The sequence below is a fragment of the Peromyscus maniculatus genome, chromosome 2, assembly GCF_049852395.1.
Source record: "Peromyscus maniculatus bairdii isolate BWxNUB_F1_BW_parent chromosome 2, HU_Pman_BW_mat_3.1, whole genome shotgun sequence".
Taxonomy (NCBI): Eukaryota; Metazoa; Chordata; class Mammalia; order Rodentia; family Cricetidae; genus Peromyscus; species Peromyscus maniculatus.
This window is the reverse complement of record NC_134853.1, coordinates 121,480,409-121,501,933: the sequence shown is the minus strand read 5'-3', so window position 1 is coordinate 121,501,933 and position 21,525 is coordinate 121,480,409. Positions and strand designations below refer to the sequence as shown.

The 21,525-nt window shown below is 43.5% G+C and overlaps 1 protein-coding gene across 1 annotated transcript in view; it reads right to left on the bottom strand.

The window, feature by feature from the left end:
• Positions 1-21,525, bottom strand: part of Cachd1 (cache domain containing 1) — a 230,744-nt gene that overhangs the window by 109,192 nt on the left and 100,027 nt on the right. The gene's annotated exons all lie outside the window — the stretch shown is intronic.

Below are 21,525 nucleotides of genomic sequence, written 5' to 3'. Positions count from 1 at the left end.
TCAGTGATATGCTCAACGAACTGAAGCTCGTAAAGTTTCCTAAAAATCATTCTAATAAAACTTGGAAATTTTTCTGGACATAGAAAAGAATATGAAAATAATTTGAATTGAGTGATTCTCTTTGCTAGAGGGGAGCTGTGATCACATCAACCTACAATTCTATTCCCTGAGCTAGAATTCTAACTATACCAAGACGTGGGTTTTTGTCTGTGAAGGTCATTGAGGCAATACGTACATTTAAATTTCACACCTCAAGTTAGATTACTCACTAATTATATTGTCCCATGTGGCAATTATACGGCTGGAGCTTCTAGATGAGAAAGCTTCATTCCTGCCTCTCCAAACCCTGCCCTCTCAGAAAAACCACCAAGCAGGGGCTCCTTCCCTGAAGCTTCCAGCGGCACAATCCCTGCCTAAAGCGTTATAATTGGACACAAACCCAACTTGTGAGGACACGTCATCACCTCTGCGCCTACAGGGTATTGAAGTCCCTTCATTTAGACTGGCCATGTGATTTTTCTCCTGCCCCTTTCCTCTGCCTCGATCTCTGGGGGCTGGAGGGTCACCCAGGAGTGCTTTGCCCAAATAAACCTGGTCTTTTACTTTTTAATTCATCTTGATCCAGCTTACTCTGTTGATACCTCTAGTATTGGGGTACAGAAACCTATCAGCAATGTTTAGAGACAATTTTGGTTGTGATAACTTGGTAGAAACTGCTATCAAGTAGATAGTAGGGGCCAAGAATGCACCTAAACATTCTACAATGTGTCGAATAGTTTCCCATAACCACAAATTATCTATCCCCCAAATTTATTCCTAGAAATTACCAACCTTATCATTTATATTTTTGGTTTAGTAACCAAAAACTTCTTTAACAGTACAATCTATCTACCTACCTATTTGTCTACCAATAAATCATCAGGCTGCCAGGATCAAATTCAGCTGCATGCTAATTCAAAGGTTCAGAGAGTTTTTTGGTCCATGGTAACTTGGCAAGAATACTATGTGGAGGAATGTGTGGTGGGGGAGAGTTTCACTTCAGGATACAAGGAAGCAGACACTTTGTTATGAGTCAAGGACTCTTAGAAAAACCTAGATGGAACCTACTGTTGTATAAAAATTGGGATCTACAGCCGGGCAGTGGTGGTGCATGCCTTTAATCCCAGCACTCGGGAAGCAGAGCCAGGCGGATCTCTGTGAGTTCAAGGCCAGCCTGGTCTACAGAGTAAGATCTAGGACAGGCACCAAAACTATACAGAGAAACTCTGTCTCAAAAAACAAAACAAAACAAAACATTTGGGATGTACCATGACGTCTACCCCACAGCTGGAGTCTGAATGGTCTTAGGATGGCTTCCTAAGTAGAGTATATAGAAAGTGACATCATATAACTTTCAAGCCTTGGTTACAAAAGGTCATATGGCTTCCATCTGCTCACCCTTCATGGTGGCTCCCAATTACCATTCTATAAGAAGCCACAGACACAAGGAAAGGCCATATTATGTGCTTAGTTGTCAGCCTAATCAAGGGCTCGAGTATGTCCTGGAGTAATCCTATCTGGGCACAAGTCAAGAAGCCTCTGAAAGGGCCGGAGTGATGGCTCAGTGGCTTTATTGCACTTGCTGTTCTTGCAGAGGACCTGAGTTCAATTCTCAGCATCCACCTGGTGGCTCACAACCATCTCTAACTCCAGTTCCAGGGGATCAGATACCTCAGTGAACTGAGGCACATCCATGGTACACACACAGAGAGAGGTAGGCAGAATACTCACATAAATAAATCTTGCAAAAGAAGAAGAAGAGGAGGCCTCTAGAGAACTGTAACCCCTAGAGTCTGCCCCGATGTCTATTCAGACATCACAGAACAGAGATAAGCCATCCTTGTACAGCCTGGTCCAAACTCTTTACTCATACAGTCCATAAGCACAAACACATAGATTTATGCCACCGAGTTACAGGTAGCCCCGCCCCCACCCCCCAGCAATAGTTAAATGAAGCATCTAAGGATAGGCTCAATCCCATCCTAGGGCGAGCATGTTGAAGTAAAGCTACATAAAGCTGCACAAATATAGGCCCTGTATCTGAATAATCAACATTTTAACTTGTAGGCTGCAAACCCGTTACAGAGAGATGTCAGAGGTTCATCAGAAAATTCTAACAAAGCCATATGGAGGGATTTGCTATACGCTAGACACGGGACTCTACAGTGTAGACACTCTTGGTTTTCTTTTGTTTTTCTTTTTGTTTTTCGAGACAGGGTTCTCTGTGTAGCTTTGGAGTCTGTCCTGGAACTCACTCTGTAGCCCAGGCTGGCCTCCAACTCACAGAGATCCGCCTGCCTCTGCCTCCTGAGTGCTGGGATTAAAGCTGTGTGCCACCACCACCTGACATTCTTGTTTTATGTCAACCAGGTTAAGTGGTTAGTTAGCACAGAGCCACAGAGCAATAAAAGATCCACTTTTCTAAGTAAAAAATGTCTTGCCTGTACAGCCTGTGTTCACCTGCTCAGGCAAAGCAAACCTAAAGGAGCCACAAATGTCACCTGAAAGGTGACTCTATGACAAACCTCAGGGGTTAAACATCTTCTGAGCATAAGAAGACAAGGCACAGAGCACAATGGTAGAAAGCCCTCAGTCTGGGTTGGCTGCCAAACTCCTTGTTGGGAGTGGGGCAGTTGGAGCTTCTGGCTAAGAGCTTTGGGGAATGCCTGCCTGCCTTTGGCTGCCTGGTGAGGGTAGGCCTCAACCTAGAGCCTGGCACATGCTGCATTAACAGGAGGTACACCCCAGCCCCCAAGCTACATTCCTCAGCTGTGGACCACAGTACCTCCATATGGAGTCCAGCTATCCACAACAGTTCAACTTTCTCAACCACATGCTTTTGCTGTCGTTATAGCAGCTTCCCAGTCTCTCACGGGACACCCCATCTTGTTTCATTAAAAAAAGAAAGAAAAGGCCAACGTTTGCTGAATACTTTGTGAATTGAAGTTTCCGCACTAAGCATTTCACGTGTATGTATCAATTTCATCATTTAAAAAACCCCTTTAGTCGGGTGAGGAGGCCCATGACCCTAATTCCAGGTACTCGAGGCTGAGGTTAGGAATCAAGGACTGCTTGAACCTGTTTTAAAAAAACAAGCCAACAAAAAACCCCTATGAGGTGCCAAAGCCTTTATTTCCTAGAGGAAGGCGCTAAAGAGGAAGTCACCTTTTCAGGGTCACAGGGTGACAGGCACTCAGTAATCCTCAGAGCCCAAGCTTCTAACTTCTAGACAGCACTTCTCTTGGCAGTTTCCTCCACGTCTATCTTTTCTTTTTCTAGGTGAGAGGGTCTGACGTCACACAGACTGGCCTGGAAAACACTGTGTAGCTGAGGATGACTTGGGACTTCTGATCCTCCTACTTCTACCTCCTGAATGCTGGAAGATGGTCCAGGCGTGCACTCACACATCTGGTTTATATAGTGCTGGGGAGAGAACCCAGGACTCCCTATATGCTGGGCAAGAAGTCTGCCAACCGTGCTCCATGGCCAGCATCCCCTGGTGCTTTTTAAATTCACTTTAACATGAGATTCTTGGCAGGAGAGTGTACGGCATGCAGCCTCTTACTTCAGTAAGAACTGGGATTTTTAAAAATGTGATTTCATTCAGAATTCTTCATCATTCCTATGAAAGTACCCACATTAGAAAGGATAGGGTTAAATGTCATAATACAGTCCCTGCAAAACAAAACCTCACAATCCCTTGCTAAGCTTACCTGACTATGTTAATTGTAGCATAAGTGCAATCAGACTAAATTATAATTGTTCCGATAACTCAGACATCTTCAAACATTCACTGTTTTATAAGCTGGACAGAGAATACAGGGGACAGACTGCTCCTTTCCCTTAGGGAATGAGTTTCTGAATTCAATATTTTGCTCAGATTTTTTTTTTACCTTATTATAATACTTCATTATAATACTCTGGTGTAAGAGAAAAATAGCAGTTATCACTTTCTAGCTGGAGAAATGGAGACAGAGGATGCGTAAAGTGCTATAGCCCAGTTTCCTGGGAAGGGCTCTCTTTATCTTCCACCAAGGAATGCACTCACTATGTGTGGCTCACTATGGAAACCTCAACTAATAATTCATTTTCTTTTCCCTTTCTAAAAGCACTCTCTCTTAGCATGCTGACCAAAGCCAGGTTGCTGGGCAAGCATCACAGAATCTCTTAGAGTCAGGACAGCCCGCAGAGAGATTAAGGCCTGAATGTATCTGCTAAACTCAAGAGGGATGCTCTGCCCTAGAACCTTCCAAGAGGCCACACAGAAACCGGGGCTGCACCCAGCCATGATCTCTGGCAGACGGGCGAAAACAAAGGACAACCTCAACAAAAAGCTACAGGTGGACCCACAATCCTCCTCGGCATAATTAAAAACATTTTTCTTTCCACATCCTCAGCTTTCATCTTTTTATCCTCCTTTCTCCTCTCCCCTTGTCCCCTAAGGGGCTCCTGAATGCTTATGAGACACCGGGACTAAAACCATCTTGTCATCTTTTGGGTCAGTTCTGAGGCTAGCCAACATCCAGCCATGGGTCAGATGATCAGTAGGGCAGTGTGTGGTCCCCATGGGAACCGGCTCTCATTTGTCATCATCTCCAGTGACAACGTTTCATCATAACATCAATGGATTTCCTGCTCGCTGAGTCTCCCCTCCCTTAATTTTCGCAGAGACGCTTCTGTCATTTGCCTACTTCCCCAGAGCCCCTTTAAAAAGCACTTTTTTTTTTTTTAACCTTAGCTTTACACTTCTGAGGATAGAGAGGGGAGGGGGGATGGGCACACAGCTGAAAAAGGTAAAAGGAAGGGAACTGCAAAGGCCCAGCACCCCCGTTATTTATGACTGCTTCCTAAAAGGAAGGGCTGGAAGGAGTTTTCATGTGAGGGAAAGCTTTATTTAAAATATCTAACAATGAGGCTGACAGGCACAGGCAGGAAGCCTACCCTGGGGACTGGAAGACTCACAGCAAAATTCATATGGAATGTAGGAGAGTTTAACATTTGACATTCAAAAACCCTCTGTGCCATGGTAAGAATTTAATAGCTCACACCACTCTCCTCCAGCGCTAGCCTTATCACGTAAGAGGAGACCTTCCATTTTTCTTTTCTCCCAAGTTTCAGGATTTAGTCCTATAAACACGTGACACAGAAATCATTTTAAACATAAGCCAAGCAGGCCCCTTTTGCATCTCTGGATCACATCACATTGCCACATTCCAAGGTTCCTCATGGCTGCCTGTGGTACACTGTGCACAGGATACAAACAATGCTTAGTCTCCATACCCGTTTTCTTCGTGAGGCTTGGAATGGTCAGGATGGACAGAGTTCTGTTACTTATTAGCAGGGTATTTGGTTAGGTTCCTTGATTGGTTTCCTCATGAATGCAACCAGAATGACATGCCCCTTAAAAGGCTTTTCTTGTGCTCAAACAAAACAACAAATATACAAAGCCCAGGATAAGTACGGTAGATGACTCCTACTGTCAAGCCAGTCTCTGGGTTAGAAAGAGCATGTGGTGGTGATCAGAGAATACTGTGGGGGTCTAAGTTTTCCCAGCAACAAGAGCTATAAAGGGAGAAGACACACTGGAATAGTAACTTTGTAATCATTTACCACATCCTACATGAGAAACCCCGGCTTAAGTGACAAGGGGAAAGCATGCTTTTCTTATATTTATCAGTAAAATGGCACAAAGGACTTTGGGGAGAAAGAAGGATGGATTAAATATAGAATTTTTTCCCTAAGCCTCAACTTAATGATCTCGGTAATTGTGGAGGTGTGTCTGTGTGTAGGCCAGAGGGATAAACTCAGGTGACATTCTTAGGAACACTGTCTACCTTCCTGGTGACAGGGTCTCTCCCTGGGCTTGGAGCTTCTCCATTAGATTAGATTGGTTGGCCAAGCCCTGGGTCATCCTGTCACCACACCCAGAATTTTTGTGTGGATTCTGGGCATTGAACTCGGGTCCTCATGCTTGTGAGGCGAGCACCTTACCACTGAGCCATCTCCCCGGCCCTCTATCTCACCTGTTTGAAACAGGGTCTTCCTAGGCAGCTCTGATGGCCCATTACTCTCTGTGCAGCCCAGTCTGGTCTCGAAATTGTAGCAATTCCCCTGCCTCCCTTTCTAACAGGATTAAAGGAACGCACCACCACTTTGGGTTTTAACTACCTCTAAATTGAGACTAAAAATACTTGTTTTCTGGTGTCAAGATTTACATTGGATAAGGTCTATAAACAGTGTCCAACATATTAAAACTACTGCATACATGGTAGCAGCAGGTGTTTTACCCCTGCTGCTGCTGTTCGTAATTATTGTGATTGTTATTGTATGGGGGACTTCATGAATTGTCTCAGGCACTGGAACCAAAGACCTAAAGAACATTCTCTGCACCTGGGGCAAGGAGAGAGGGCAGCTCAGCCAGGATGGCCATGTTAGCATGGTCTTCAGCCTCTGTCAGCTGTCGGGGATTCTGAAACTCTGTCTACAGAGAGAGGGTAGACTATTACCGTCTCGGAAGCTAAGGATTTTTTTTTCTGAGATCCTGGGTTTCTTATCTAATCATGATTTTATTCTTGCTTGCACTCTTCCATATCTAATGCATTTTATGTGAGTTATTCCTTTTGTGACTCACAACAAAGAACATAGGTATTTCCTATGTCATTCTTATAGTCAAGGAAATCCAGACTCGGGGCTTGCCCGAGCTCAGGCTGGGTAGGTGCCGGAAACAGACCTAATATCTGTTCAATTTTCTTTAAAAGAAAAAGAAAGAAAGGAAGGAAGGAAGGAAAGAAAGGAAGGGAAGGAAGGAAGGGAAGGGAAGAAAAGAAGAAAAGAAAAGAAAGAAAGAAAATGATAAAATTACATAGGCCAAATCATGGAACTTCTGTCTACACTCACCCTAGCCCAACTCTGTACTCCTTGAAGCCTTATTAGGTTCCCTCCTTCCAAAATTTCCTGGGGCTCCCCAGCTGCTCCACTCATATCCCACTTCCCACTGTTGACCTTTCATCATCTGAGGACCCCATTTCCCGAGCAAAATGGTAATGCAACAATAATTAGCACTAACTGGTTGCTTCCTATCTGTTGTACGGTGTGCAAAGCATGGCTTTACCTGGTGTCTTTTATTCTTCCTAATAGCATTGTATTGTCACCTATATTATATGCTATTGTTGCAGTGGACTGACTTGCCCCAGGTCATCCAGCTAACAAGCTAAACAACTCTATCAAATCTACATTCCTGCATGGCTGCCCTGTGCATTTTCTTCAAACACTGAGAAGTGGCTTTAATGGGGTTAATTTACTACATGCATTTACCATCACAAAACTGCCCACACATCAGACTGACCAGAAAGCTCAGGGCTTGCCTGTTTTCCAGGAAGCACAGGCTACTGTAGAAAGAGCCAGGCCATCTTAGCTTTGGCTGCTGTAGCAAAATGCTATATACTGTGTTAATCATGGAACATTCATTTCTGTAGGCTGAGAAATCCAAGATGAACATGCTGGAAGGTTCTATTGAGGCCCTCCCTCTTCCCAGCTTGCCAATGAACACCCTCTTACAAACTCACATGGATGAGAACTGACTCTGTCTCTTTTTGCAAAGGCATTAATCTCACCATTTCTGTATACGCACAATGGTGTCTAAACCTATTCCCTCCCCCAAAGAACCTACCTCTTAATGTTATTACAGTGGGGGTCAGGTCTTCAGCCTATGAATGGGAGGCATAAACACTCAGTTCATGACACCCCAAAGTGAAATCCAGCTGCTCATTATGCTGCTTGAACACTCCTTCTAAAATTATTAAGGTTAGAGTTTATTCACCATTTGTCCCTCCTCTGCTTTCCTGTTGCGACAAATACCATGACCCAAAGCAACTTAAGGCAGTAATGCTGCTTACTGGCTTCTCCCCAGGCTCACATTCACTGTCTTTCTTATACAGCCCCAGCCCACCGGCCCAAGGATGGTATTGCCCACAGTGGGCTGGGACTTCCTGTATCAATTAAGCATCAAGAAAGGGCCCTACAGACATGCCCATAGTCCGACAGGATGGAGGCAGTTCCTCAGCTGAGGTTTCCAGGTGTGTCGAGCTGACAACCAAGATTAGCCATCACACCATGGTGATGATGTGAAGAGTTAGAATCCACTTAGCATGCACCAAGTGCTGTTGGTAGAGTGGGTTCCTGATAAGAATACTGAATTCAATGTTTTCTCTCTTTGCTCACTTGGCAGCACAGGATTTCTTATTCTCCCAGGGAATGAAACCACACTAAGGACGTCTCCAGATGCTGGTGACATGCTTCTAGACCCCAGCCTCTAGAACCGTGGCTCTCAACCTTCCTGATGCTGTGACCCTTTAATACAGTTGCTCATGTTGTGGTGATCCCCAGCCATAAAATTATTTCCTTGCTACTTCATAGCTATAATTTTGCTACTGTTACGGATCATAATATAAATACCTCTGTTTTCCAATGGTCTTAAGTGACCCACATGAAAGGGTCATTCAAGCAAGTGGGTCGTGACCCTCAGGTTGAGAACCATTGCTCTAGAACTGTAAGCCTACTATGAGCCTACTGTTTAGAAATGTGTTTAGCCAGGAGCTGGAGAGATGGCTCAGCGGTTAAAAGCACTGGCTGTTTTATCAAAGGTTCTGAGTTCAATTCCCAGCAACCACATGGTGGCTCACAACCATCTGTAATAAGATCTGGCACCCTCTTCTGGCATGCAGGCATACATGCAGACAGAACACTGCATACATAATAAGTAAATAAATCTTTTTTTTTTTTTTTAAAGGTATTTAGCCTGTAGTTTCCTCTTAGAGCAGCAGGAAATGGACCAAGACATAGTAATAGTAATGTCATCGCTGTTCATTACTACTGTGGGGCTCATGAAATTACCCAGTTGAGCAGAGCCTGGCTGCAGGCAGTGACGATACAGAGAAAGACAGATTAAGACAGCGATGGGCAGGGTCAGTCTCCATTTCCAGAGGCCTGTGTCTGCCGGACGTGTGAGAATAGCCTAACCAAGGGAGAAGCCGAGAGCCGCTGACAGATGATCTGCAGGTGGACCAGGAAGATTTATGTGTGAGGCTGTCTGGGTTCCAGGGTCACATACCCAGAGCTTGTGATAGGTGGGGCCCCTACACTGAACTGGGTGGAGCACAGTTGAAAAACCAGAAGGCAAGTACTGACATGCCGGAGAGCCGGAGGTGTCTGTGCCCTGGGAACAGCTGAGAGTTACAGCTTTGCTCTTGAAGCACAGCCCAGGTTGCTTGAAAGGTCATCATGGTTTGGTACGGGCTGGAGTCTGGGTTCGGTTTTCCGGGAGAGTCACTGCAGAGCACACCCGTGACGCCTGAAAGCCAAGGTTATCAGCCCATGGGCTCACAGGGCTCTTGCCCCGCTGTTCACCCCACTCTACTCTTAATGACCACCTCACAACACAGGAAACGGGGAGAAGGGCAGGCTTCGGCCCACGTCTCTCTGTACCAGGAGCCCCCGGGAGCCTTGAAATCTGAAGGAAGCAAGTGGTTAGGCCTGGAAGGTATGAAGTCTGCTTCTTCCCAAGGAAAAAGAAGATCTTACAAAGAACGGCAGGGCTGAGAAGCAGGGAGGGAGAAATCAGAGCACACGCAGGCATCGCACAAGTTCTGGAAGACGTTTGTAAAGGATATTAACCACGGAGGAAGGGGGGGAAACACTGGTGGCGTAGGAAACACCTTTTGACCTGGTCTCTGCACCCTCACCAGAAACACACTTATTTCAGGCAAGCATTAATCAACCTTTTCCCCTCAAGACTCCTTTGTACCCAAGAAAATTTCATGCTAACACAGGTACAAAGCTACAGAACACAGGTATACAAATCAAACTGTGACTGACGAAGGATACAGAAAGTTATTTTAAAACAATTTTTTAGTATAAATATAATTTTGGTATAGATAGAAGTTTGCTGTTTATTAAAGATGAAAGCAAACTTGTATACTAGGAAGATGCCTTTTATATAATAAAATTTACATAATTAAGTCTTGGCAAAATTCTTAATATGCTGAATGTAGAGTACCTTCCATATTTTTCAGTTAACTGCTATATTTATTTTATAATCATCAGCTGAGATTGATACTTCATTTAAATACATAGTACATAATTGTAGAAGTGTGTTTGGGTTATTTAAAAATTGCTGAAAATTCTGTCCTAATTCTGAGAAAATTCAAGTCACAATTGTGTGTGTGTGTGCGTGCACATGTGTGTGTAAGCCAGAGTAAGACATCAGGTGTCCTGCTCTACCACTTGTCACCTTATTTCAATGAGACAGGGTATCTCCCTGAACCTCTCATTTCAGCTAGTAGCCAGCCAGCGCCCAGGAACCTGCTATCTCCTCCCTACAGAGCTGGGGCTACAATCTGGACCATGCCCAGATTTTTTTTTTTTTTAAATGGGTATGGGAGATTCAAATATCCTGATACAATGTACTGCAAAAGCTACCTTCATTCTTCAGCATGTAAGTATTGAATTAGTGAAGTAGTAAAAGAGCGAAAGACTTTGTTTTCCATAATGAAACCATAATGTGTCCAAGGGAGCAGATTGCGTATACAGTAGTCTTAAATCTGAGCATTGCCTGGCCCTTCGTGGCACAGTAGCATGTGCAGTGCAGAAAAAGGCCTGTCATGTGTTCAGAAAGAACCAAAGGCTGCCCAGGACTGAAACACTGCACACAAGAGCCCCCCCCCCCCAAAGACCCGGGAATCGTCCCGTGTTTGGTTTGGAATTAATGTTTGGTCATTGTGTATTCAGAAACAGTGTAGTGTTGCCAAAGTTTTCACAACCCCCACGTTCAGTCACATGACCTACAGGTTAAGAAGCTGGGATTTTGTGAACAAATATATGTGCATAATTACAAACACTAACCGGAGCACAGGCGAATGCTAAGTAAAAGAGGCCACTAAGGGAGCTAGGAGGGTGGTTAAGAGGTTGGGAGTGCTGTGAGAACCTGAAATGTCACACCCGCCCAGCCCTTCTCCAACCAATGCAAAAATTACAATTTCGCCAGTCTCGTAACCTAGGCCAAAGCCTGGCACACTGCAGGGACTGTACAGAAAATGTTTACTGTGTAAAAATGAAGGGGGGTAGCTAGAGCCTTTTAAGGTTCTTCCTGGACTCCTTTTGAGTGCATTCTGATCATACACTGGTCAGCAAATGTCAGTTAGCAGGGATAAAGGAACAAAAACCTGCTGCTATTGGACATTTCCTCACCCTCATATTGGCTAACAAGCTATTAAACCCAGCTCCTAGGTAGATGGTTATAAGGGCTGTCTCTAAATTTTAAAAATCTACATGTTCCCCATTCACCTCTCCTGACTGTCAGGTCCAAAGGAAACTCCATTTCCCCAAATTCTGACAGTTAGACCAAAGTCAGCATTTTGGGGGAACTTGTGAAGCCAATTCCTCTCTACCAAAGGACACCATTGCCTTTATCACTGGCAGAAGGGACAAATGGTTATCTATGGTGCCTAAGCATACCAAATCGAGTGCTTTCCTCCAGGCCTACATAGTATCCAGTAGCTCTTCTCACCTCTACCCTACCCTAAAATTCTCTAGCTCACGGGCTTCCCTCCGCACAGCGTCTCATTCTCCTTATAACCCTGCTATTTCAGCTCTGTGCTTTCTTAGGCTTCCCTTTCTTTTTTGCCCTCTGTTGGTCTTCTCTTTGTCTTTCTCTCATTCTCCTCCTCTCTGCCCTCCTCCCCTTCTGGTCATGCTCAGTCTACCACATTCGTTCTCCGCTCTGGACTGTTCTCTCCTTCATATCGACAATAAAAACCTTATCCTTAACCATGCCACAGATCAGCCTTGTGCTGATATTTTATTTGTGCTGAAATGTGATTTTATTTGTATGTTAAAAAATAAAGTTGCCTGGGGATCAGAGCTAAAAGCAAGCCATTTAGCAGAAGTCCGATGGTGGTGGCACACGCCCTTAATCCGATCACATGGCAGGCCGAGTCTCTGCATAGTCAAGGACACAGCCAAGTGGTGACCCTAACCTTTAATCCCAGTAAGAACCATAGAGACCTGGAGGTCTGTACAGACAGGCAGTGATGAGAAATCATGTGGTTGGGTTTAGAGCCAATGAGAAGGTAGAACAGAAAGGCAATAAATAGGCAGGCCACACAGGAGAAGGTCTCTCTCTCTCTGGGAAAGCGATGGCAGTGAGTGGTAAGATAAAGGGAGTCGTGGCTTTTGCTCTGATCTCTTAGGCTTTAACTCTGTATTTGGCTTTGTGTTTCTTATTCACTAAGACTGTTTAGAATCTCATCCACAGCCATATTGTCAGTTTACACACCGATCTGCTTTCCAATGGAACTGACACTGTGCTTCTTTAGGGCTTGAGTGATGTTTGGGCTCTAAGAGTAGCTGAGCTCCATTGAGTAGGTATCTGACCCCTCCCTAACACAAAAGATGAGTGAATGGAAGTCCCAGGCCAGCCCAGGCTGTTTCTGTATTTGGAGGAACACTGTCATACTGTATATTCTTTTTAAAACCAAACAAGTAAAAATAGCTATAAAGAGAACCTCTTATGACCATCTGATTTCTTCAGCTGCTGAAGAGCAGTCTTGAATATTCATATTACCCAAGTCTTTAGTGTGCTGTGTCCACCCTAAACGTTGGGAACTGCCTCCCACTTGGTCCTACCTTTTAATAATGAAGTCAGCTGGTAATGTGCTTATGTCATTCAATAGAGAAAAGATCACTTCCGGGCCTTTAGCTGTTTAAAATATATTTTGTGTGTATGCGTATTTTGCCTGAATATATGTACATTCACCACACGCATGCCTTCTGTCCACAGAGGTCAAAAGGAGGAACAGGATCCTCTGGAACAGAGGTTACAGATAGTTGTGAGCTACCATGTGGATGGGGGACTAACCCAGGTCCCATGCAAGAGTAATAAGTGTTCTTGACTGCAAAGCCATCTCCCCAGGCCCAGGCTTTTAGCTTTAAGATACCTCAGAGCTGGCCAACAGCTCCCGAGCTGCAGAAGCCCTTACAATGCAGGAAGGTATCTACAAGAGCTGATTCAGAGTTTCTAGTTGATTTATCATATATAATTAAGTCAACAACAGCCTCACCCACATCCACACACATACTGCCACTCAGATGAGGTACAGATGTAGACTGACTGCTGATGGGAAATGCACCACTCCTAGAAAGACTTGCTAGAACCAACAACAGAAAGAAACCATCCCCGTGTGGATCCTAAACCAGAAGAATGAGGACAACTGCCTGAACCACAGAAAGTTTATTATCGCCTCAACTGCTCTTGGGTTAGATTAGGTGAATAATTTTGAGGTTGTTTTATTTTTCTAGAAGGCACAAAAGTTTGGGGTGCAGGGTAGAGTTTGGAGTTAGAGGACAGGGAACTGTTGGAGAACTCTCAACATTTCCTAATACTATTTCAACCCTGGGATGGTAGAATTGTGCACAAAATGAGCTTGTCTTTTGTTTTTCTCATGACGAGAGTTTCTTGGACTTTAGAATGACAATGATAACTCAATCTGTCACTTTCTGGTTCAGTGGTTTTCAACATGTGTGTCACAACCCCCACAAGGGTCTCACATCAGATATTTAGGATTCATAACAGCAGCAAACTTACAGTTATAAAGTAGCAGCAAAATAATCTTATGGTCCCACAACACAGGGGCTGTATTCAAGAGTCACAGCAACAGGGAGGTTGAGACCCAGTGCTCTAGTTAAATGGAGCTCTGAATGAGTATGGAGCCAGGGCTCTTTCTCTGGGAGAAGGCACCTGCACACGTGTGGGTCACAGGGTTTGGTGAAAGGCTGAAGTTCCAGCCAGAGCCTGGACACATACTGGAGCAGAGCCGAGGCTTAGGCATCTTTTCTTAGCCTCTGTCTGGGCTGCAGCCTGTTTGCTCCATCTGTGCCGGCCTGCAAGCACCAGCTCCCAGTCCCGCTGGGGCACAGTACAGCTCCTTCCTTGACTTCCCTGTGGTGAGGACACAAAGCAAGGGGAAAAGGGGAATGGGAAGTGCACTCATTTGTGTCTCTGCCAAAACAACATACCACACAAAATCAGAGTTTTAAGATTTTAAATTGTACCCGTGGTGGCAGTGGCAGTGTTTATAAAGAATGCACTTCCTAGAGTTGCCAAAGGTGGTATAAATGGGTGTTATGGGATATATGATCATACAGTGTGAAGATATGCCTAAGACACCTGATTGGTTTAACCAAGAGTTGAATGGCCAATAGCTAGGCAGGAGAGGTTAGGGGGGACTTCCGGGCAGAGAGAGGCACTCTGGGAAGAAGAGAGGTGGAGGAAGGCAGACATGCATTATGGAGGAAAGGTAATGAGCCATGTCGCTGAATGGAGACTAATATGAATGGGTTAATTTAAACAATAAGAGCTAGTTGTGAACAAGCTTAAGCTAAGGCCAAGCTATTGTAATGAATGAAAAGTCTCCATGTCATTATTTGGGAGCTGGTAGTCCCCGAAAGAAAGTACATACAGGAGTTGGGAGTACGGCTCAGTTATGAAACTCATGCTTAACTTGCCGGAAGCCCTGGGTCTCATATCTAGGAAGAGTTGTCCAAGAGAATATTCATCAATGTAACAATAAGTACTGTGCATATACAGAGTATGAATATGACCTACTATATTCAAATATGTAAATAATATAAACATACTGTGTATGTACAAATATACATAAATTAAATACCTGCATATATGTAAATATATATTTACATAGTGCTTTTTCATGTCCCAGGAAAAGCATATTATAAAAAAGGAAATGAATGCTCATGTGCCTGAGTCAGTATAAACAGGCTTATCACAGCTTAGCTCAACAGCAGACACACACACTGGCTAATGGACAATGTGTACCCTTGAAGTCAACTGGTCTAAATTTAGGACAGGAATTTAACCTTTCGCACAGGCAACTGAACATATTTTAACTTCCAAATATATACAAGGGCATAGGATATGAGCTTCAAATACACCTTCCTGAAAACATCCACAAGACTGCCGAATCTTCTCATTTCACATTGCCAGTTCTTACATGTGACACATGGAGCTGATTCTTTGTTCCTTTCCTGAGAAGCTAGGTGAGATGTAGCCCCAAGTGATCTTGGTTATTGCCAAATCTGCATATAAGGAAGACCTCTGGGAGTGTTGAGCAATATCTACAGACTGCCTCATCCTCCCGGGAAACTCCTAACAAAACTTTGCTAACCACAGCTCAGCACGCAGAATGCAAAGCCATCTCCACGTCTTTGCTGAGACAGAGAGGAGGTCTACTTCCGCCGTACTTTAATCCTGCCCTCTGGGGCCAACAGCTGTGGGTTTTCACTCACCCAATTAGTTAAAAGTTCTTATTTAGGGGATATTTATTTTAAAACAAAATGAAACCCCAACAGCCCAATAGAAATTCCACAATGACAGAAATTATAACCAACTGTCTTAAGGTTATGTTAATAATGGAATAATGATGGATTGTTAAGAAAGGCAAAAGAGCCATCAAGAACTTCCTTCAGTTTTATATCTTGTTTATGTTCCTGCAGAACAAGCCATTAGTAATATCAGCTTCTTCATAAGGGCCGAGCACAGCCTTGTGATTTATGAGAGCTAAAAGGCTGTGGCTAACGGAATGGACGGCACTGGCCACCATGGTTTTACCCTTGTCAACCGAACATTTAAACTTGGTCTCTCCTCCTCTAACAGCTAAGTTTCATCCTAGTACTTACAATGTTTAGACGTGTTATTTACCTTACGCTGCTTGATGGGTGAGACCCTCCGGAGAGAATGAACTCTTTCTCTTAAATAGAAAATTGGAAAGCATATCAAGAAATTTGCATGCGAGGCAAGTCAGCAAGCCTGCTGGTACTGTGGGCTTTGGCACATACCACTGGCTAAAACATGGTGCCTACTGCCTAACTCAGGAGAGACTTTGGGAAATTCCTTAGAGCTTTTGTCCTAACCCTTGTCAGCTCTAAGGGAGAAGATTCATTTATATCAGAGGATTGTGTGAGACTTTAATAACTCATAGGAAGTAGGATGTTATGAACAAACTATCATACTAAATAAGGGATCTTTTCCAGCATGTCACACAATTCCCTTAATGAGTCAATTGCTGTACCCATTTGCCCTTTATGAGGAGTCAGGAAGAACATCATTTTCCAAAAGAGAATCTGTCTTCTGGGGTGCCACTTTTGAGATTACCAAGAGCTATCAAATGCATGGCTGAATGTCTGGGATACAGGTTTTGTTTCTCTTCCTACAATACTAAGTGTCTACATCCTCAGCAAATGTTTGCTTAATTTATCACCTGCCTATGACTTAGCAGAGGTAGGCTTAGAATCTGCCTCTTCCCAGGTCACACTCTTCTCTAACCATCCTTAAAGTCATATATAGTCAAACTATTTTGACAGGGGCTTAACTTTTAGAGGCAACTTAATTTTTATTTTTTGAGTATGAAACAAATACATTTTTTCCCTCCAATAAAACTACATCATCCAAGCCGGGCAGTGGTGGCACACACTTTTAATCCCAGCACTCGGGAGGCAGAGGCAGGCGGATCTTTGTGAGTTCGAGGCCAGCCTGGGCTACAGAGTGAGTTCCAGGAAAGGCTCCAAAGCTACACAGAGAAACCCTGTCTCAAACAAAACAAAACAAAACCAAAACCAAAAACGAAAAAGCTACATCATCCAGGGCTGGCCTGACAGCCTGGTGGGTAAAGACATTTACCACCAAGTCTGATGACTTGAATTCAATTATCAGAGCCCACGTGGTAGAGGGAAAGAGTCGACTTCCTCAAGCTGTTTGCTTATTGTGGCTTGTGTGAATCCACTCACCTACATAAAATACCTAAGTATATCAATTATAACTCATGCAAACTTTAATGAAAATCCTCTGATCACAGTTTGTTTGTACTGTTCACAAACCAACTTAAGCCCAGCTTGGTTACGATACTAGTGACAAAAACGGCTGAGGAAGGAGGGTGGCAAGTTCAAGACCTGCCTGGGGAGCTTAGGGAGATCTTGTCTTAAAAAGAGGATTGAGCGGGGTGTGCCAGTGGCCCTGTCAGAGTTGCAGCAGGTGGCAACTGAGGTCAGGAGTTCAACCCACCAGAGTGCAAGGCACTGATGGGAGAACCCCGGATAGGCAAGGCTCCGTGAGGGCTTGGGCTCCAGAATGATGGGAAAACCTTGGATAGGCAAGGATCCGTGAGGGCTTGGGCTCCAGAATGATGGGAAAACCTTGGATAGGCAAGGCTCCGAGGGCTTGGGCTCCAGAAGGTCTCCTGCGACTGTTGTGCCTTTGCATATTTGCTGCTGCCTTTTTTCTTGCATTGGTGTCAACAGGTGTAGGGGAATCTCTACTGCCTCTAACGTAGAGTGATTATCTCATGAAAATATCCCTTTTTACCGGGCCTTTTTTTTTTTTTTTTTAAAGATTTGTTTATTATGTGTATAGTGTTCTGCCTGCATGTGTCCCTGAAGGCCAGAAGAGGGCACTAGATCTCATTACAGATGGTTGTGAGCCACCATGTGGTTGCTGGGAATTGAACTCAGGACCTCTGGAAGAGCAGCCAGTGCTCTTAACCTCTGAGCCATCTCTCTAGCCCTTTACTGGGCCACTTTTATCTGTGGATTAGTATGAAGATGATTTCCTCTTATACTGTATCGTTTAACTGAAGTAATGATTTTATACAATAACATTATTAGTTTAAATAGAACTTTAATGACTAAGGATTTTTAACATAGTAAGGGATTATGATAAAGGTTAGTTTAGTGGGAAAATTAATATAGATAAAAGTAGAATATAGTGTTGTCCCCACCCCTGATAAAGCAGAGACTACAGAGGATAGAAAATAAGAACAAGGAGGTATCACGCGGCTAGGACTTAGGAGTTTCTCTAGAGGAGTCATATAGACTGGGGTTTAGGTTAAAGATTAATGAAAACAATCAAGTTCTGGGAAGTTAGCTCAAGTTCTTTTTGATATTGGGAAATGTGTTCACGGGTGTCAGTGTGCATCACAGCTAAAACAAATGATGATGTCGTGTAACTAAAAAAACAGAATTGGATGGCTAGTTAAGATAACTGGACTAGACTCTAAAATATGAAATGTGAAACTAGTAACCTGTTTTTAGTAATTTCCGGCATTTATAATACTGCCTATGTCAATGGTTATGGCTGAAAGTCTCCTGATCTATGAGAAATCTCAAAGATAAATGTTTAACTGTATGTGGGTTCTTGGGGATAATTTATTTTTCACCTATAATACGTAAGGAAAACACCAGGAAAGGTGTAGAAGGAAACATGGAGAAAGACGTCATCAGGAAAGCAGGAGATGGGAAACATCTGGGTAGAAGAACAAAAAAGAGACTAGACTAGAATAAGGACAGAAAGAATAAGAAAGAAGGTTTATTCCCCTCAGAATGTATGCTGCAGAAGTCTCATTTGTGGCGGAGCACTCCTGTGACACTAATTCTCTGCACTTTGACCAGTTGTGAGTTTCTGGGATAGCCACTTTCCACTGCACAAAGTCATTCCCTCTGATTAGGTATGAAATTTGCACTAATCTCTAGGTAGAGGGATAGAAATAAGACAGTAGTTTGACACTATACCCATTTAGCACAGTGGTTCTCAACCTGTGGGTCATGACCCCTTTGGATCGAATAACCCTTTCACAGGGGTTGCATAGGACTATGGAAACTAGTCAGCAGAGAGGACACTTCCTGGTCAGTACCATAATTTGTACATGTCCTGGGACCAAAGTATGTGATGATTTCAGCAATAAAGCCTTACCATCAAATTTGATGGTGGGCACCCAAGAGCAATAGCAAGTCTGTATGAGGCCAAATAAAATTTCACTGTGTATAAGTAACACATTTTCCCTTTTTCAGACTTTTGTTTTATGCATGAGTGTTTTGCCTGCATGTATGTCTGTGCACCATTTGTGAGACTGGTGCCCATGGAGCCCGGAAGAGGGCACTGAATGCCCTAGAACTGGAGTCACAGTTAGTTGTGGGTGCTGGGAATTGAAGTGAGGTCCTCTGAAAGAACAGTCGGTGCTCTTAACTGCTGAACCATAACTTCTGTCCTTGGTACCACATTTTCATTGTCACTGAGAGAATCTAAGCTGGTTACATCTCCTAACTGTTGTGAATAGAGCAGCTAGGAACATAGATAAGCATGTGTCTCTGAAGTAGTAAATATAGTCCTTTAGATATAGGCTCAGGAGTCTTATAGCAGGATCGGAAGGTAAAGTTGTGGTGTAGGAACCACCACACTAATCACCAGAGCGGCTGCACCAATTTGCACTCCTACCAAGAGTGCATGAGGGCTCCTGTGGACCACATACTCACCAGTGACTGTTGCGTTCTACTTTTTTATTTAATTAACATATACTTATATCACCTCCCTGTAGCAGGATTCTTAAAAGTTCTTATTAATAAAATCAAACCCGAGGTCAGTTATTGGGGTCCATGCTGGTAGATCAGAGAGACAGAACAAGCCACAGCTATCTCACCTTGCCGGATCCTCAGCTGGTCTTGTCTCCTCAGACTGGAGGCCTCTGCGTCCTCATCCAGAATGGGTCTCAGCTGAATTACTGCTCAAAAGCCTGAATGCTTAACCAGCCAAAATCTTCTAGTTTCTGGTCCTCACGCCTTATATATCTTTTTGCTTTCTACCACCACCCCCTGGGATTAAAGGCTGGCTTTCTGGGATTAAAGGCGTGTGTCACCATCCTTGGCAATTTCCAATGTGGCCTTGAACTCACAGAGATCCAGAGGGATTTCTATCTCTGGAATGCTAAGATTAAAGGTGTGAGTGCCACCATTTTCTAGCCTTTGTTTCTAGTGGCTGTCTGTTCTCTGACCCCAGATAAGTTTATTAGAGTACACAATATTTTGGGGAACACAATACCACCACACCTCCCCTCTTCTTTTGTTTTCTTTTTCTTTTTTCTTTCTTTTTTTGGTTTTCCGAGATAGGGTTTCTCTGTGTAGCTTTGGTGCCTGTCCTGGATCTCACTCTGTAGACCAGGCTGGCCTTGAACTCACAGAGATCCACCTGGCTCTGCCTCCCGAGTGCTGGGATTAAAGGTGTGAGCTACCACCGCCCGGCTCTTTTGTTTTCTTAATCTTAGCCATTCTGAATAGGGTAAGATGAAATCTCAAAGTAGTTTTAATTTTCATTTCTCTAAATGGCTAAGGATAGTGAATGGATTTTAAAATATTTCTTTGTACTTATTAGACTGAGAACTCTGTTCAGACACATGGGTTGCTTGTTTTCTTGATGTTTAGTTTTCTGAGTTCCTTGTATATTCTAAACATTAATCCTCTGTCAGATGTACAACTGTGAAATATTTTTCCCATTCTGTAGGCCACCTCCTTGGTCAGTCAACAGTTTCCTTTACAGTATAGAAGCTTCTGGATTTTATTAGCGAGTCTTATTTCTTGGGTGACCAGAATTTTATTCAGAAAGTCCTTACCTGAGCCTACATTCTATATAGCCTATATTTGATATTTCCTACTCTTTCTTCAATAAGTTTTAGGAATTTCAGGTCTAACACTGAGGCGTTGATCCATTTAAAATTTATTTAAGTACATGGTTAGAGAGAAGGATCAAATTTCATCCCTTTACATGTGGATGTCTGGTATTCTAAATACCATTTGTTAAAGATTCCATCTTTGCTCCAATATATGATGTCGTAGTTACTCTTCTATTACCACAACCAAGGCAACTTACAGAAGGAAGCATCTGATCTGGGACTCATGATTCCATAGGGTTAGAGTCCATGATGATCATGGCAGAGAACATGGCAGGAGCGAGACAGGCCTGGTGTTGGAGCAGTAGCTGAGAGCTCACACCCTTATCTGTAAGGGGGTGGGGCGTGCTACCTAGGAATGGTGTGAGTTTTTAAAACCTCCGAGTCCATGCCTGGTGACACACCTCCTCCTACAATCCACGGCTCCAAATCCTTCCCAAATAATTCCACCAATCAGGGCCCAAGCATTCAAATATATAAGCCTATGAAGGCCATTCTTATTCAAACCACCATAGATGTTTTTGGCATTGCTGTCAAAAAGCAGGTGGTGTAGTGTGTGGCCTTTGATGTTTGTGTCCTCAAATCTATTCCATTGCTTGATGTATCTGTTTTGGTGTCAGCATTATGGGTTTTTTGTTGTTGTGGTCATGGCTTTTGTAGTATAACTTCAAAGTAGGATAGTGATATATCCAGAAGGGTTTTTATTGCTCGGTTACTTTGGCTATCAGAGGTCTTTAGTGTTTACCTATGAATTTTAAGACACCATTTGAATTTGTAGGTTGCTTTTGGTAGTATGACAATTTTCACAATATTAATCCTAACAATTCATATACATGGAAGGTCTCTCCATCTTCTGGTATCTTCAGTTTCTTTCTTTGTTGTTTTCAAGTTTTCATTGTATAGGTCCTTTTCCTTCCTCGGTTAGGTT